General features: G+C 45.3%; 5 non-coding genes across 5 annotated transcripts; all 5 read right to left on the minus strand.

Moving 5' to 3' along the window:
• Nucleotides 1-3,053: 3,053 nt before the first annotated feature.
• On the minus strand, nt 3,054-3,125 carry TRNAW-CCA (transfer RNA tryptophan (anticodon CCA)). The gene has a single exon. It is a non-coding gene; the product is annotated as a tRNA-Trp (tRNA).
• A 2,479-nt stretch (nt 3,126-5,604) lies between these two features.
• Nucleotides 5,605-5,676, minus strand: TRNAW-CCA (transfer RNA tryptophan (anticodon CCA)). Its single transcript has one exon. It is a non-coding gene; the product is annotated as a tRNA-Trp (tRNA).
• A 5,889-nt stretch (nt 5,677-11,565) lies between these two features.
• TRNAW-CCA (transfer RNA tryptophan (anticodon CCA)) lies at nt 11,566-11,637 on the minus strand. Its single transcript has one exon. It is a non-coding gene; the product is annotated as a tRNA-Trp (tRNA).
• A 2,697-nt stretch (nt 11,638-14,334) lies between these two features.
• On the minus strand, nt 14,335-14,406 carry TRNAW-CCA (transfer RNA tryptophan (anticodon CCA)). The gene has a single exon. It is a non-coding gene; the product is annotated as a tRNA-Trp (tRNA).
• A 993-nt stretch (nt 14,407-15,399) lies between these two features.
• TRNAW-CCA (transfer RNA tryptophan (anticodon CCA)) lies at nt 15,400-15,471 on the minus strand. Its single transcript has one exon. It is a non-coding gene; the product is annotated as a tRNA-Trp (tRNA).
• Between the last annotated feature and the right edge of the window lie 1,887 nt (nt 15,472-17,358).

Genomic DNA, 17,358 nt, shown 5'->3' on the forward strand with positions numbered 1-17,358 from the left:
AGGTGAAGAGACAAGTCATTGTAGACAGACAAATAAGTAGATATTCAGATTGATCAAAATAATAAAAAGAAAATTTGACCCAAACGTGATTCGATCACACAACCTTCTGATCTGGAGTCAGACATGGTACCATTGCGCCACCAAGTCCGCTTATCGGGTTTCCCTTCGCACACACGCGGTAGCATGTTTTGCTCGGCCTTCTGTCGATGAAGCACAGGTAAAGAGACAAGTCATTGTAGACAGACAAATAAGTAGATATACAGATAGACGAAAATAATTAAAAAGAGAACTTGACCCAGACGTGATTCGAACACGAAACCTTCTGATATGGAGTCAGACGTGCTACCGTGTCGCCACCGAGTCCACTTTGTGTAGCCGTTTTCAGACACGCGGTAGCATGTTTTTCTCAGCCTTGTGTCGATGAAGCACAGGTAAAGGGACAAGCCATTGTAGACAGACAAATAAGTAGGTAGACAGATAGATGGAAATATTAAAAAGAGAATTTTACCCGGACGTGATTCGAACACGCAACCTTCTGATCTGGAGTCAGACGCGCTACCGGTTCGCCACAGAGTCCGCTTAGGGTTGCCGTTTGCACACACGTGGTAGAATGTTTTGGTCAGCCTTCTGTCGACGAAGCACAGGTAAAGGGACAAGCCATTGTAGAAGGACAAATAAGAAGATAAACAGAGAGATGAAAATCAAAAAAAGAGAATTTGACCCGGATGTGATTAGAACACGCCACCATGTGATCTGGAGTCAGACGTGCTACCGTATCGCCACCGAGTCCACTTAGTGTAGGCGTTCGCACACACGCGGTAGCAAGTTTTGCTCGGACTTCTGTCAATGAAGCACAGGTAAAGAGACAAGTCATTGTAGACAGACAAATAAGTAGATAGACAGATGAAAATAATAAAAAAGAGAATTTGACCCGGACGTCATTCAAACACGCAACTTCCTGATCTGGAATCAGACGCGCTACCGGTTCGCCACAGAGTCTGCTTAGGGTAGCCGTTCGCACACACGCGGTAGCATGTTTTGCTCGGCCTTCTGTCAATGAAGCACAGGTAAAGAGACAAGTCATGGTAGGCAGACAAATAAGTAGATAGACAGATGAAAATAATAAAAAAGAGAATTTGACCCGGACGTCATTCGAACACGCAACTTTCTGATCTGGAATCAGACGCGCTACCGGTTCGCCACACAGTCTGCTTAGGGTAGCCGTTCGCACACACGTGGTAGCATGTTTTGCTTGGCCTTCTGTCGGTGAAGCACAGGTAAAGAGACAAGTCATTGTAGACAGACAGATAAGTATATAGACAGATAGATAAAAATATTGAAAAAAAATTTACCCGGACGTGATTAGAACACGCAGCCTTCTGATCTGGAGTCAGACGTGCTAAAGTTGCGCCACCGAGTGCGCTTAGGGTAGCCGTTCGCAACACACGGTAGCATGTTTTGCTCGGCCTTTTCTCGATGAAGCAAAAGTAAAGAGACAAGTCATTGTAGACAGACAAATAGGTAGATAGACAGATAGTTCAAAATATTAGAAGAAATAATTTCAGCCAGACGTGATTCGAACACGCTACCTTCTGATCTGGAGTCTGACGCGCTACCGTTGCGCCTCAGAGTCTGCTTACGGTAGCCGGTCGCACACACGTGGTAGCATGTTTTTGCTCGGCCTTCTGTCGATGAAGCACAGGTAAAGAGACCAGTTATTGTAGACTGACAAATAAGTAGATAGACAGATAGTTCAAAATAGTAAAGAAGAGAATTTGACCCAGACGTGATTCGAACACGCAACCTTCTGATCTGGAGTCGGACGCGCTACCAGTTCGCCACCGAGTCCACTTAGGGTGGCTGTTCGCACACACGTGGTAGCATGTTTTGCTCGGCCTTCTATCGATGAAACACAGGTTAAGAGATGAGTCATTGTAGACAGACAAATAAGTAGATATTCAGATTGATGGAAATAATAAAAAGAATATTTGACCCAAACGAGATTTGAACACACAACCTTCTGATCTGGAGTATGACGCGCTAAAGTTGCGCCACCGAGTCCGCTTAGGGTAGCCGTTCGCACACACGCGGTAGCATGTTTTGCTCGGCCTTCTGTCGATGAAGCACAGGTAAAGAGACAAGTTATTGTAGACCGACAAATAAGTAGATAGACAGATAGTTGAAAATAATAAAGAAGAGAATTTGACCCAGACGTGATTCGAACACGCTACCTTCTGATCTGAAGTCTGACGCGCTACCGTTGCGCCTGAGAGTCTGCTTACGGTAGCCGTTCGCACACACGTGGTAGCATGTTTTGCTTGGCCTTCTGTCGGTGAAGCACAGGTAAAGAGACAAGTCATTGTAGACAGACAAAAGAGTAGATAGACAGATAGATGAAAATAATAAAAAAGAGAATTTGACCCGCACCCGGTTCGAACACGCAACCTTCTGATCTGGAGACGAAGCGCTACCAGTTCGCCACCGAGTCCACTTAGGGTGGCTGTTCGCACACACGTGGTAGCATGTTTTGCTCGGCCTTCTATCGATGAAGCGCAGGTGAAGAGACAAGTCATTGTAGACAGACAAATAAGTAGATAGACAGATAGATGAAAATAATAAAAAAAGAGAATTTGACCAGGACGTGATTCGAACACGCAACCTTCTGATCTGGAGTCAGACGTGCTACCGTTTCGCCATTAAGTCCACTTAGTGTAGCCGTTCGCACACACGCCGTAGCATCTTTTGCTCGGCCTTCGGTCGATGAAGCACAGGTAAAGAGACAAGTGATTGTAGAATGACAAATAAGTAGATAGAAAGATAAAAATAACAAAAAAGAGAATTTCACCCGCACATTGTTCGAACACGCCACCTTCTGATCTGGAGTATGACGCGCTAAAGTTGCGCCACCGAGTCCGCTTAGGGTAGCCGTTCGCACACACGCGGTAGCATGTTTTGCTCGGCCTTCTGTCGATGAAGCACAGGTAAAGAGACAAGTTATTGTAGACTGACAAATAAGTAGATAGACATAGTTGAAAATAATAAAGAAGAGAATTTGACCCAGACGTGATTCGAACACGAAACCTTCTGATCTGGAGTCAGACGCGCTACCGTTTCGCCACCGAGTCCGCTTAGGGTGGCCGTTCGCACACACGTGGTAGCATGTTTTGCTCGGCCTTCTATCGATGAAGCACAAGTGAAGAGACAAGTCATTGTAGACAGACAAATAAGTAGATATTCAGATTGATCAAAATAATAAAAAGAAAATTTGACCCAAACGTGATTTGAACACAACACCTTCTGATCTGGAGTCAGACGTGGTACCATTGCGCCACCAAGTCCGCTTATAGGGTTTCCCTTCGCACACACGCGGTAGCATGTTTTGCTCGGCCTTCTGTCGATGAAGCACAGGTAAGGAGACAAGTCATTGTAAACAGACAAGTAAGTAGATAGACAGATAGATGAAAATATTAAAAAAGAGAACTTGACTCGGACGTGATTTCAAAACGCAAGCTTCCGATATGGAGTCAGACGTGCTACCGTGTCGCCACCGAGTCCACTTAGTGTAGCCGTTTTCAGACACGTGGTAGCATGTTTTGCTCGGCATTGTGTCGATGAAGCACAGGTAAAGGGACAAGCCATTGTAGACAGACAAATAAGTAGGTAGACAGATAGATGGAAATATTAAAAGAGAATTTTACCCGGACGTGATTCGAACACGCAACCTTCTGATCTGGAGTCAGACGCGCTGCCGGTTCGCCACAGAGTCCGCTTAGGGTTGCTGTTCGCGCACACGTGGTAGAATGTTTTGGTCGGCCTTCTGTCGACGAAGCACACGTAAAGGCACAAGTCATTGTAGAAGGACAAATAAGTAGATAAACAGATAGATGAAAATCATAAAAAGAGAATTTGACCCGGGTATGATTAGAACACGCAACCTTCTGATCTGGAGTCAGACGTGCTAAAGTTGCACCACCGAGTCCGCTTAAGGTAGCCGTTCGCACCCACGCGGTAGCATGTTTTGCTCGGCCTTCTGTCGATGAAACACAGGTAAAGAGGCAAGTCATTGTAGACAGACAAATAAGTAGATAGACAAATAGTTGCAAATAGTAAAAAAGAGAATTTGACCCAGACGTGATTCGAACACGCTACCATGTGATCTGGGTCAGACGTGCTACCGTATCGCCACCGAGTCCACTTAGTGTAGGCGTTCGCACACACGCGGAAGCATGTTTTGCTCGGACATCTGTCGATGAAGCACAGGTAAAGAGACAAGTCATTGTAGACAGACAAATAAGTAGATAGACAGATGAAAATAATAAAAAAGAGAGTTTGACCCGGACTTCATTCGAACACGCAACTTCCTGATCTGGAATCAGACGCGCTACCGGTTCGCCACAGAGTCTGCTTAGGGTAGCCGTTCGCACACACGCGGTAGCATGTTTTGCTCGGCCTTCAGTCATTGAAGCACAGGTAAAGAGACAAGTCATTGTAGGCAGACAAATAAGTAGATAGACAGATGAAAATAATAAAAAAGAGAATTTGACCCGGACGTCATTCGAACACGCAACTTTCTGATCTGGAATCAGACGCGCTACCGGTTCGCCACCGAGTCCGCTTTGGGTAGCCGTTCGCACACACGCGGTAGCATGTTTTGCTCGGCCTTCTGTCGATGAAGCACAGGTAAAGAGACAAGTTATTGTAGACCGACAAATAAGTAGATAGACAGATAGTTGAAAATAATAAAGAACAGAATTTGACCCAGACGTGATTCGAACACGCTACCTTCTGATCTGAAGTCTGACGCGCTACCGTTGCGCCTGAGAGTCTGCTTACGGTAGCCGTTCGCACACACGTGGTAGCATGTTTTGCTTGGCCTTCTGTCGGTGAAGCACAGGTAAAGAGACAAGTCATTGTAGACAGACAAAAGAGTAGATAGACAGATAGATGAAAATAATAAAAAAGAGAATTTGACCCGCACCCGGTTCGAACACGCAACCTTCTGATCTGGAGACGAAGCGCTACCAGTTCGCCACCGAGTCCACTTAGGGTGGCTGTTCGCACACACGTGGTAGCATGTTTTGCTCGGCCTTCTATCGATGAAGCACAGGTGAAGAGACAAGTCATTGTAGACAGACAAATAAGTAGATAGACAGATAGATGAAAATAATAAAAAAAGAGAATTTGACCAGGACGTGATTCGAACACGCAACCTTCTGATCTGGAGTCAGACGTGCTACCGTTTCGCCATTAAGTCCACTTAGTGTAGCCGTTCGCACACACGCCGTAGCATCTTTTGCTCGGCCTTCGGTCAATGAAGCACAGGTAAAGAGACAAGTGATTGTAGAATGACAAATAAGTAGATAGAAAGATTAAAATAACAAAAAAGAGAATTTCACCCGCACATTGTTCGAACACGCCACCTTCTGATCTGGAGTATGACGCGCTAAAGTTGCGCCACCGAGTCCGCTTAGGGTAGCCGTTCGCACACACGCGGTAGCATGTTTTGCTCGGCCTTCTGTCGATGAAGCACAGGTAAAGAGACAAGTTATTGTAGACTGACAAATAAGTAGATAGACATAGTTGAAAATAATAAAGAAGAGAATTTGACCCAGACGTGATTCGAACACGAAACCTTCTGATCTGGAGTCAGACGCGCTACCGTTTCGCCACCGAGTCCGCTTAGGGTGGCCGTTCGCACACACGTGGTAGCATGTTTTGCTCGGCCATCTATCGATGAAGCACAGGTGAAGAGACAAGTCATTGTAGACAGACAAATAGGTAGATATTCAGATTGATCAAAATAATAAACAGAAAATTTGACCCAAACGTGATTTGAACACAACACCTTCTGATCTGGAGTCAGACGTGGTACCGTTGCGCCACCAAGTCCGCTTATAGGGTTTTCCTTCACACACACGCGGTAGCATGTTTTGCTCGGCCTTCTGTCGATGAAGCACAGGTAAGGAGACAAGTCATTGTAAACAGACAAGTAAGTAGATAGACAGATAGATGAAAATAATAAAAAAGAGAACTTGACTCGGACGTGATTTCAAAACGCAAGCTTCTGATATGGAGTCAGACGTGCTACCGTGTCGCCACCGAGTCCACTTAGTGTAGCCGTTTTCAGACACGTGGTAGCATGTTTTGCTCGGCATTGTGTCGAAGAAGCACAGGTAAAAGGACAAGCCATTGTAGACAGACAAATAAGTAGGTAGACAGATAGATGGAAATATTAAAAGAGAATTTTACCCGGACGTGATTCGAACACGCAACCTTCTGATCTGGAGTCAGACGCGCTGCCGGTTCGCCACAGAGTCCGCTTAGGGTTGCTGTTCGCGCACACGTGGTAGAATGTTTTGGTCGGCCTTCTGTCGACGAAGCACACGTAAAGGCACAAGCCATTGTAGACGGACAAATAAGTAGATAAACAGATAGATGAAAATCATAAAAAGAGAATTTGACCCGGGTATGATTAGAACACGCAACCTTCTGATATGGAGTCAGACGTGCTAAAGTTGCACCACCGAGTCCGCTTAAGGTAGCCGTTCGCACCCACGCGGTAGCATGTTTTGCTCGGCCTTCTGTCGATGAAACACAGGTAAAGAGGCAAGTCATTGTAGACAGACAAATAAGTAGATAGACAAATAGTTGCAAATAGTAAAAAAGAGAATTTGACCCAGACGTGATTCGAACACGCTACCATGTGATCTGGGTCAGACGTGCTACCGTATCGCCACCGAGTCCACTTAGTGTAGGCGTTCGCACACACGCGGAAGCATGTTTTGCTCGGACATCTGTCGATGAAGCACAGGTAAAGAGACAAGTCATTGTAGACAGACAAATAAGTAGATAGACAGATGAAAATAATAAAAAAGAGAGTTTGACCCGGACTTCATTCGAACACGCAACTTCCTGATCTGGAATCAGACGCGCTACCGGTTCGCCACAGAGTCTGCTTAGGGTAGCCGTTCGCACACACGCGGTAACATGTTTTGCTCGGCCTTCAGTCAATGAAGCACAGGTAAAGAGACAAGTCATTGTAGACAGACAGATAAGTATATAGACAGATAGATAAAAATATTAAAAAAAAATTTACCCGGACGTGATTAGAACACGCAACCTTCTGATCTGGAGTCAGACGTGCTAAAGTTGCGCCACCGTGTCCGCTTAGGGTAGCCGTTCGCACACACACGGTAGCATGTTTTGCTCGGCCTTTTCTCGATGAAGCAAGAGTAAAGAGACAAGTCATTGTAGACAGACAAATAAGTAGATAGACAGATAGTTGAAAATATTAAAAGAAAGAATTTCAGCCAGACGTGATTCGAACACGCTACCTTCTGATCTGGAGTCTGACGCGCTACCGTTGCGCCTCAGAGTCTGCTTACGGTAGCCGTTTGCACACACGTGCTAGCAAGTTTTGCTCGGCCTTCTGTCGTTGAAGCACAGGTAAAGAGACAAGTCATTGTAGACAGACAAGTAAGTAGTTAGACAGATAGATCAAAATAATAAAAAAGAGAACTTGACCCGGACGTGATTCGAACACGCCACCTTCTGATCTGGAGTATGACGCGCTAAAGTTGCGCCACCGAGTCCGCTTAGGGTTGCCATTCGCACACACGTGGTAGAATGTTTTGATCGGCCTTCTATCGATGAAGCAAAGGTAAAGAGACAAGTCATTGTAGACAGACAGATAAGTATATAGACAGATAGATAAAAGAATTAAAAGGTAAATTTTACCCGAACGTGATTAGAACACGCAACTTTCTGATCTGGAGTCAGACGTGCTAAAGTTGCGCCACCGAGTCCGCTTAGGGTAGCCGTTCGCACACACGTGGTAGCATGTTTTGCTTGGCCTTCTGTCGGTGAAGCACAGGTAAAGAGACAAGTCATTGTAGACAGACAAATAGGTAGATATTCAGATTGATCAAAATAATAAACAGAAAATTTGACCCAAACGTGATTTGAACACAACACCTTCTGATCTGGAGTCAGACGTGGTACCGTTGCGCCACCAAGTCCGCTTATAGGGTTTCCCTTCACACACACGCGGTAGCATGTTTTGCTCGGCCTTCTGTCGATGAAGCACAGGTAAGGAGACAAGTCATTGTAAACAGACAAGTAAGTAGATAGACAGATAGATGAAAATAATAAAAAAGAGAACTTGACTCGGACGTGATTTCAAAACGCAAGCTTCTGATATGGAGTCAGACGTGCTACCGTGTCGCCACCGAGTCCACTTAGTGTAGCCGTTTTCAGACACGTGGTAGCATGTTTTGCTCGGCATTGTGTCGAAGAAGCACAGGTAAAAGGACAAGCCATTGTAGACAGACAAATAAGTAGGTAGACAGATAGATGGAAATATTAAAAGAGAATTTTACCCGGACGTGATTCGAACACGCAACCTTCTGATCTGGAGTCAGACGCGCTGCCGGTTCGCCACAGAGTCCGCTTAGGGTTGCTGTTCGCGCACACGTGGTAGAATGTTTTGGTCGGCCTTCTGTCGACGAAGCACACGTAAAGGCACAAGCCATTGTAGACGGACAAATAAGTAGATAAACAGATAGATGAAAATCATAAAAAGAGAATTTGACCCGGGTATGATTAGAACACGCAACCTTCTGATATGGAGTCAGACGTGCTAAAGTTGCACCACCGAGTCCGCTTAAGGTAGCCGTTCGCACCCACGCGGTAGCATGTTTTGCTCGGCCTTCTGTCGATGAAACACAGGTAAAGAGGCAAGTCATTGTAGACAGACAAATAAGTAGATAGACAAATAGTTGCAAATAGTAAAAAAGAGAATTTGACCCAGACGTGATTCGAACACGCTACCATGTGATCTGGGTCAGACGTGCTACCGTATCGCCACCGAGTCCACTTAGTGTAGGCGTTCGCACACACGCGGAAGCATGTTTTGCTCGGACATCTGTCGATGAAGCACAGGTAAAGAGACAAGTCATTGTAGACAGACAAATAAGTAGATAGACAGATGAAAATAATAAAAAAGAGAGTTTGACCCGGACTTCATTCGAACACGCAACTTCCTGATCTGGAATCAGACGCGCTACCGGTTCGCCACAGAGTCTGCTTAGGGTAGCCGTTCGCACACACGCGGTAACATGTTTTGCTCGGCCTTCAGTCAATGAAGCACAGGTAAAGAGACAAGTCATTGTAGACAGACAGATAAGTATATAGACAGATAGATAAAAATATTAAAAAAAAATTTACCCGGACGTGATTAGAACACGCAACCTTCTGATCTGGAGTCAGACGTGCTAAAGTTGCGCCACCGTGTCCGCTTAGGGTAGCCGTTCGCACACACACGGTAGCATGTTTTGCTCGGCCTTTTCTCGATGAAGCAAGAGTAAAGAGACAAGTCATTGTAGACAGACAAATAAGTAGATAGACAGATAGTTGAAAATATTAAAAGAAAGAATTTCAGCCAGACGTGATTCGAACACGCTACCTTCTGATCTGGAGTCTGACGCGCTACCGTTGCGCCTCAGAGTCTGCTTACGGTAGCCGTTTGCACACACGTGCTAGCAAGTTTTGCTCGGCCTTCTGTCGTTGAAGCACAGGTAAAGAGACAAGTCATTGTAGACAGACAAGTAAGTAGTTAGACAGATAGATCAAAATAATAAAAAAGAGAACTTGACCCGGACTTGATTCGAACACGCAACCTTCTGATATGGAGTCAGACGTGCTACCGTGTCGCCACAGAGTCCGCTTAGGGTTGCCATTCGCACACACGTGGTAGAATGTTTTGATCGGCCTTCTATCGATGAAGCAAAGGTAAAGAGACAAGTCATTGTAGACAGACAGATAAGTATATAGACAGATAGATAAAAGAATTAAAAGGTAAATTTTACCCGAACGTGATTAGAACACGCAACTTTCTGATCTGGAGTCAGACGTGCTAAAGTTGCGCCACCGAGTCCGCTTAGGGTAGCCGTTCGCACACACGTGGTAGCATGTTTTGCTTGGCCTTCTGTCGGTGAAGCACAGGTAAAGAGACAAGTCATTGTAGACAGACAAAAGAGTAGATAGACAGATAGATGAAAATAATAAAAAAGAGAATTTGACCCGCACGCGGTTCGAACACGCAACCTTCTGATCTGGAGTCGGACGCGCTACCAGTTCACCACCGAGTCCGCATGGGTAGCCGTTGCACACACGTGGTAGCATGTTTGGCCTGGCCTTCTGTCGATGAAGCACTGCTAAAGAGAAGAGTAACTCCAGACAGACAAATAAGTAGATAAACAGATAGATGAAAATAGTAAAAAAGAGAACTTGACGCAGACGTGATTCGACAATGAGACCTTGTGATCTGGAGTCAGACGTGCTACTGTGTCGCTACCGAGTCCACTTAGTCTAGCCGTTCGCACACACGCGGTAGCATGTTTTGCTCGGCCTTCTGTCGATGCAGCACAGATATAGAGACAAGTCATTGTAGACAGACAAATAAGTAGATAGACAGATGAAAATATTAAAAAAGAGAATTTGACCCGGACGTGGCTAGAACACGCAACCTTCTGATCTGGAGTCGGACGCGCTACCAGTTCGCCACCGAGTCCACTTAGGGTGGCTGTTCGCACACACGTGGTAGCATGTTTTGCTCGGCCTTCTATCGATGAAGCACAGGTGAAGAGATGAGTCATTGTAGACAGACAATTTAGTAGATAGACAGATAGATGAAAATAATAAATATAGAGAATTTGACTCGGACGTGATTCGAACACGCAACCTTCTGATCTGGAGTCAGACGTGCTACCATGTCGCCATCAAATCCACTTAGGGTAGCCATTCGCACACACGCGGTAGCATGTTTTGCTCGGCCTTCTGTCGATGAAGCACAGTTAAAGAGACAAGTTATTGTAGACTGACAAATAAGTAGATAGACAGATAGTTCAAAATAATAAAGAAGAGAATTTGGCCCAGACGTGATTCGAACACACAACCTTCTGATCTGGAGTCGGACGCGCTACCAGTTCGCCACCGAGTCCATAAGGGTGGCTGTTCGCACACACGTGGTAGCATGTTTTGCTCGGCCTTCTATCGATGAAGCACAGGTGAAGAGATGAGTCATTGTAGACAGACAAATAAGTAGATATTCAGATTGATGAAAATAATAAAAAGAAACTTTGACCCAAACGTGATTTGAACACACAACCTTCTTATCTGGAGTCAGACGTGGTACCGTTGCGCCACCAAGTCCGCTTATAGGGTTTCCCTTCGCACACACGCCGTAGCATGTTTTGCTCGGCCTTCAGTCGATGAAGCACAGGTAAAGAGACAAGTGATTGTAGAATGACAAATAAGTAGATAGACAGATAAATATAACAAAAAAGAAAATTTGACCCGCACATTGTTCGAACACGCAACCTTCTGAGCTGGAGTATGACGCGCTAAAGTTGCGCCACCGAGTCCGCTTAGGGTAGCCGTTCGCACACACGCTGTAGCATGTTTTGCTCAGCCTTCTGTCGATGAAGCACAGGTAAAGAGACAAGTTATTGTAGACCGGCAAATAAGTAGATAGACAGATAGTTGAAAATAATAAAGAAGAGAATTTGACCCAGACATGATTCGAACACGCAACCTTCTGATCTGGAGTCAGACGCGCTACCGTTCCGCCACCGAGTCCGCTTAGGGTAGCCGTTTGCACAAACGTGGTAGCAAGTTTTGCTCGGCTTTCTGTCGATGAAACCCAAATAAAAAGACAAGTCATTGTAGACAGACAAATAGGTAGATATTCAGATTGATGACAATAATAAAAAGAAAATTTGACCCAAACGAGATTCGAACACACAACCTTCTGATCGGGAGTCAGACGTGGTACCATTGCGCCACCAAGTCCGCTTATAGGGTTTCCCTTCGCATACACGCGGTAGCATGTTTTGCTCGGCCTTCTGTCGATGAAGCACAGGTAAAGAGACAAGTCATTGTAGACAGACAAGTAAGTAGATAGACAGATAGATCAAAATAATAAAAAAGAGAACTTGACCCGGACGTGATTCGAACACGCAACCTTCTGATATGGAGTCAGACGTGCTACCGTGTCGCCACCGAGTCCACTTATGTAGCCGTTTTCAGACACGCGGTAGCATGTTTTGCTCGGCATTGTGTCGATGAAGCACAGGTAAAGGGACAAGTCATTGTAGACAGACAAATGAGTAGGTAGACAGATAGATGGAAATATTAAAAAAGAGAATTTTACCCGGACGTGATTCGAACACGCCACTTTCTGATCTGGAGTCAGACGCGCTACCGGTTCGCCACAGAGTCCGCTTAGGGTTGCCGTTCGCACACACGTGGTAGAATGTTTTGATCGGCCTTCTATCGATGAAGCAAAGGTAAAGAGACAAGTCATTGTAGACAGACAAATAAGTAGATAGACAGATAGTCGAAAATAATGAAAAAGAGAATTTGACCCGCACGCGGTTAGAACACGCAACCTTCTGATCTGGAGTCGGACGCGCTACCAGTTCGCCACCGAGTCCGCATGGGTAGCCGTTGCACACACGTGGTAGCATGTATGGCCTGGCCTTCTGTCGATGAAGCACTGCTAAAGAGAAGAGTAACTCTAGACAGACAAATAAGTAGATAGACAGATAGATGAAAATAGTAAAAAAGAGAACTTGACGCAGACGTGATTCGACCATGAGACCTTGTGATCTGGAGTCAGACGTGCTACTGTGTCGCTACCGAGTCCATTAAGTGTAGCCGTTCGCACACACGTGGTAGCATGTTTTGCTCGGCCTTCTGTCGATGCAGCACAGATAAAGAGACAAGTCATTGTAGACAGACAAATAGGTAGATATACAGATGAAAATATTAAAAAAGAGAATTTGACCCGGACGTGACTCGAACACGCAACCTTCTGATCTGGAGTCGGACGCGCTACCAGTTCGCCACCGAGTCCACTTAGGGTGGCTATTCGCACACACATGGTAGCATGTTTTGCTCGGCCTTCTATCGATGAAGCACAGGTGAAGAGATGAGTCATTGTAGACAGACAAATGAGTAAATAGACAGATAGATGAAAGTAATAAAAAAGAGAATTTGACCCGGACGTGATTCGAACAAGCAACCTTCTGATCTGGAGTCAGACGTGCTACCGTGTCGCTATCAAGTCCACTTAGGGTAGCCGTTCGCACACACGCGGTAGCATGTTTTGCTCGGCCTTTTGTCGACGAAGCATACGTGAAGAGACAAGTCATTGTAGACAGACAAATAAGTAGATAGACAGATTTATAAAAATAATAAAAAAAGAGAATTTGACCCGGACGTGATTCGAACATGCAACCTTCTGATCTGGAGTCAGACGTTCTACGTTTTCGCCATCAAGTCCACTTAGTGTAGCCGTTCGCACACACGCCGTAGCATGTTTTGCTCGGCCTTCTGTCGATGAGGCACAGGTAAAGAGACAAGTCATTGTAGACAGACAAATAAGTAGATATTCAGATTGATGAAAATAATAAAAAGAAAATTTGACCCAAACGTGATTCGAACACACAAGCTTCTGATCTGGAGTCGGACGCGCTACCAGTTCGCCACCGAGTCTGCTTAGGGTAGCCGTTGCACACACGTTGTAGCATGTTTCGCCTGGCCTTCTGTCGATGAACCACAGCTAAGGAGAAGAGTCACTGTAGACAGACAAATAAGTAGATAGACAGATAGATGAAAATAGTAAAAAAGAGAACTTGACGCGGACGTGATTCGACCACGAGACCTTCTGATCTGGAGTCAGACGTGCTACCGTGTCGCCACCGAGTCCACTTAGTGTAGCCATTCGCAAACACGTGGTAGCATGTTTTGCTCGGCCTTCTGTCGATGCAGCACAGATAAAGAGACAAGTCCTTGTAGACAGACAAATGAGTAGATAGACAGATAGATGGAAATAATAAAAAAGAATTTGACCCAGACGTGATTCGAACACGCAACCTTCTGATCTGGAGTCAGACGTGCTACCGTGTCGCCATAAAGCCCACTTAGGGTAGCCGTTCGCACACACGCGGTAGAATGTTTTGCTCGGCCTTCTGTCGATGAAGCACAGGTAAAGAGACAAGTCATTGTAGAATGACAAATAAGTAGATAAACAGATAAAAATAACAAAAAAGAGAATTTGACCCGGACATTGTTCGAACACGCAACCTTCTGATCTGGAGAATGACGCGCTAAAGTTGCGCCACCGAGTCCGCTTAGGGTAGCCGTTCGCACACACGCGGTAGCATGTTTTGCTCAGCCTTCTGTCGATGAAGCACAGGTAAAGAGACAAGTTATTGTAGACCGACAAATAAGTAGATAGACAGATAGTTGAAAATAATAAAGAAGAGAATTTGACCCAGACGCGATTCGAACACGCAACCTTCTGATCTGGAGTCAGACGCGCTACCGTTCCGCCACCAAGTCCGCTTAGGGTAGCCGTTTGCACAAACGTGGTAGCAAGTTTTGCTCGGCTTTCTGTCGATGAAACCCAAATAAAAAGACAAGTCATTGTAGACAGACAAATAAGTAGATATTCAGATTGATGACAATAATAAAAAGAAAATTTGACCCAAACGAGATTCGAACACACAAGCTTCTGATCTGGAGTCGGACGCGCTACCAGTTCGCCACCGAGTCTGCTTAGGGTAGCTGTTGCACACACGTGGTAGCATGTTTCGCCTGGCCTTCTGTCGATGAACCACAGCTAAGGAGAAGAGTCACTGTAGACAGACAAATAAGTAGATAGACAGATAGATGAAAATAGTAAAAAAGAGAACTTGACGCGGACGTGATTCGACCACGAGACCTTCTGATCTGGAGTCAGACGTGCTACCGTGTCGCCACCGAGTCCACTTAGTGTAGCCATTCGCAAACACGTGGTAGCATGTTTTGCTCGGCCTTCTGTCGATGCAGCACAGATAAAGAGATGAGTCATTGTAGACAGACAAATAAGTAGATATTCAGATTGATGAAAATAATAAAAAGAAAATTTGACCCAAACGTGATTTGAACACACAACCTTCTGATCTGGAGTCAGACGTGGTACCGTTGCGCCACCAAGTCCGCTTATAGGGTTTCCCTTCGCACACACGCCGTAGCATGTTTTGCTCGGCCTTCAGTCGATGAAGCACAGGTAAAGAGACAAGTGATTGTAGAATGACAAATAAGTAGATAGACAGATAAATATAACAAAAAAGAGAATTTGACCCGCACATTGTTCGAACACGCAACCTTCTGATCTGGAGTATGACGCGCTAAAGTTGCGCCACCGAGTCCGCTTAGGGTAGCCGTTCGCACACACGCGGTAGCATGTTTTGCTCAGCCTTCTGTCGATGAAGCACAGGTAGAGAGACAAGTTATTGTAGACCGACAAATAAGTAGATAGACAGATAGTTGAAAATAATAAAGAAGAGAATTTGACCCAGACGTGATTCGAACACGCAACCTTCTGATCTGGAGTCAGACGCGCTACCGTGTCGCCACCGAGTCCACTTAGTGTAGCCGTTTTCAGACACGCGGTAGCATGTTTTGCTCGGCATTGTGTCGATGAAGCACAGCTAAAGGGACAAGTCATTGTAGACAGACAAATAAGTAGGTAGACAGATAGATGGAAATATTAAAAAAGAGAATTTTACCCGGACGTGATTCGAACACGCCACTTTCTGATCTGGAGTCAGACGCGCTACCGGTTCGCCACAGAGTCCGCTTAGGGTTGCCGTTCGCACACACGTGGTACAATGTTTTGATCGGCCTTCTATCGATGAAGCAAAGGTAAAGAGACAAGTCATTGTAGACAGACAGATAAGTATATAGACAGATAGATAAAAGTATTAAAAAGAAAATTTTACCCGAACGTGATTAGAACACGCAACTTTCTGATCTGGAGTCAGACGTGCTAAAGTTGCGCCACCGAGTCCGCTTAGGGTAGTCGTTCGCACACACGTGGTAGCATGTTTTGCTTGGCCTTCTGTCGCTGAAGCACAGGTAAAGAGACAAGTCATTGTAGACAGACAAATAAGTAGATAGACAGATAGTCGAAAATAATGAAAAAGAGAATTTGACCCGCACGCGGTTCGAACACGCAACCTTCTGATCTGGAGTCGGACGCGCTACCGTGTCGCTATCAAGTCCACTTAGGGTAGCCGTTCGCACACACGTGGTAGCATGTTTTGCTCGGCCTTCTGTCGATGAAGCACAGGTAAAGAGACAAGTCATTGTACACAGACAAATAAGTAGATAGACAGATAGATGAAAATAATAAAAAAAGAACTTAACACGGACGTGATTCGAACACGCGAACTTCTGATCTGGAGTCAGACGTTCTACCGTGTCGCCATCAAGTCCACTTAGGGTAGCCGTTCGCACACACGCCGTAGCATGTTTTGCTCGGACTTCTGTCGATGAAGCACAGGTGAAGAGACAAGTCATTGTAGACAGACAAATAAGTAGGTAGACAGATAGATGAAAATAGTGAAAAAGAGAACTTGACGTGGACGTGATTCGACCACGAGACCTTCTGATCTGGAGTCAGACGTGCTACCGTGTCGCCACCGAGTCCACTTAGTGTAGCTGTTCGCACACACGTGGTAGCATGTTTCGTTCGGCCTTCTGTCGATGAAGCACAGGTAAAGAGACAAGTCATTGTAGACAGACAAGTAAGTAGATATACAGATAGATCAAAATAATAAAAAAGAGAACTTGACCCGGACGTGATTCGAACACGCAACCTTCTGATATGGAGTCAGACGTGCTACCGTGTCGCCACAGAGTCCACTTAGTGTAGCCGTTTTCAGACACGCGGTAGCATGTTTTGCTCGGCATTGTGTCGATGAAGCACAGGTAAAGGGACAAGTCATTGTAGACAGACAAATAAGTAGGTAGACAGATAGATGGAAATATTAAAAAAGAGAATTTTGCCCGGACGTGATTCGAACACGCCACTTTCTGATCTGGAGTCAGACGCGCTACCGGTTCGCCACAGAGTCCGCTTAGGGTTGCCGTTCGCACACACGTGGTAGAATGTTTTGATCGGCTTTCTATCGATGAAGCAAAGGTAAAGAGACAAGTCATTGTAGACAGACAGATAAGTATATAGACAGATAGATAAAAGTATTAAAAAGAAAATTTTACCCGAACGTGATTAGAACACGCAACTTTCTGATCTGGAGTCAGACGTGCTAAAGTTGCGCCACCGAGTCCGCTTAGGGTAGTCGTTCGCACACACGTGGTAGCATGTTTTGCTTGGCCTTCTGTCGCTGAAGCACAGGTAAAGAGACAAGTCATTGTAGACAGACAAATAAGTAGATAGACAGATAGTCGAAAATAATGAAAAAGAGAATTTGACCCGCACGCGGTTCGAACACGCAACCTTCTTAT

This window comes from Rhipicephalus microplus, chromosome 5 (genome assembly GCF_043290135.1).
Source record: "Rhipicephalus microplus isolate Deutch F79 chromosome 5, USDA_Rmic, whole genome shotgun sequence".
Classification (NCBI taxonomy): Eukaryota; Metazoa; Arthropoda; class Arachnida; order Ixodida; family Ixodidae; genus Rhipicephalus; species Rhipicephalus microplus.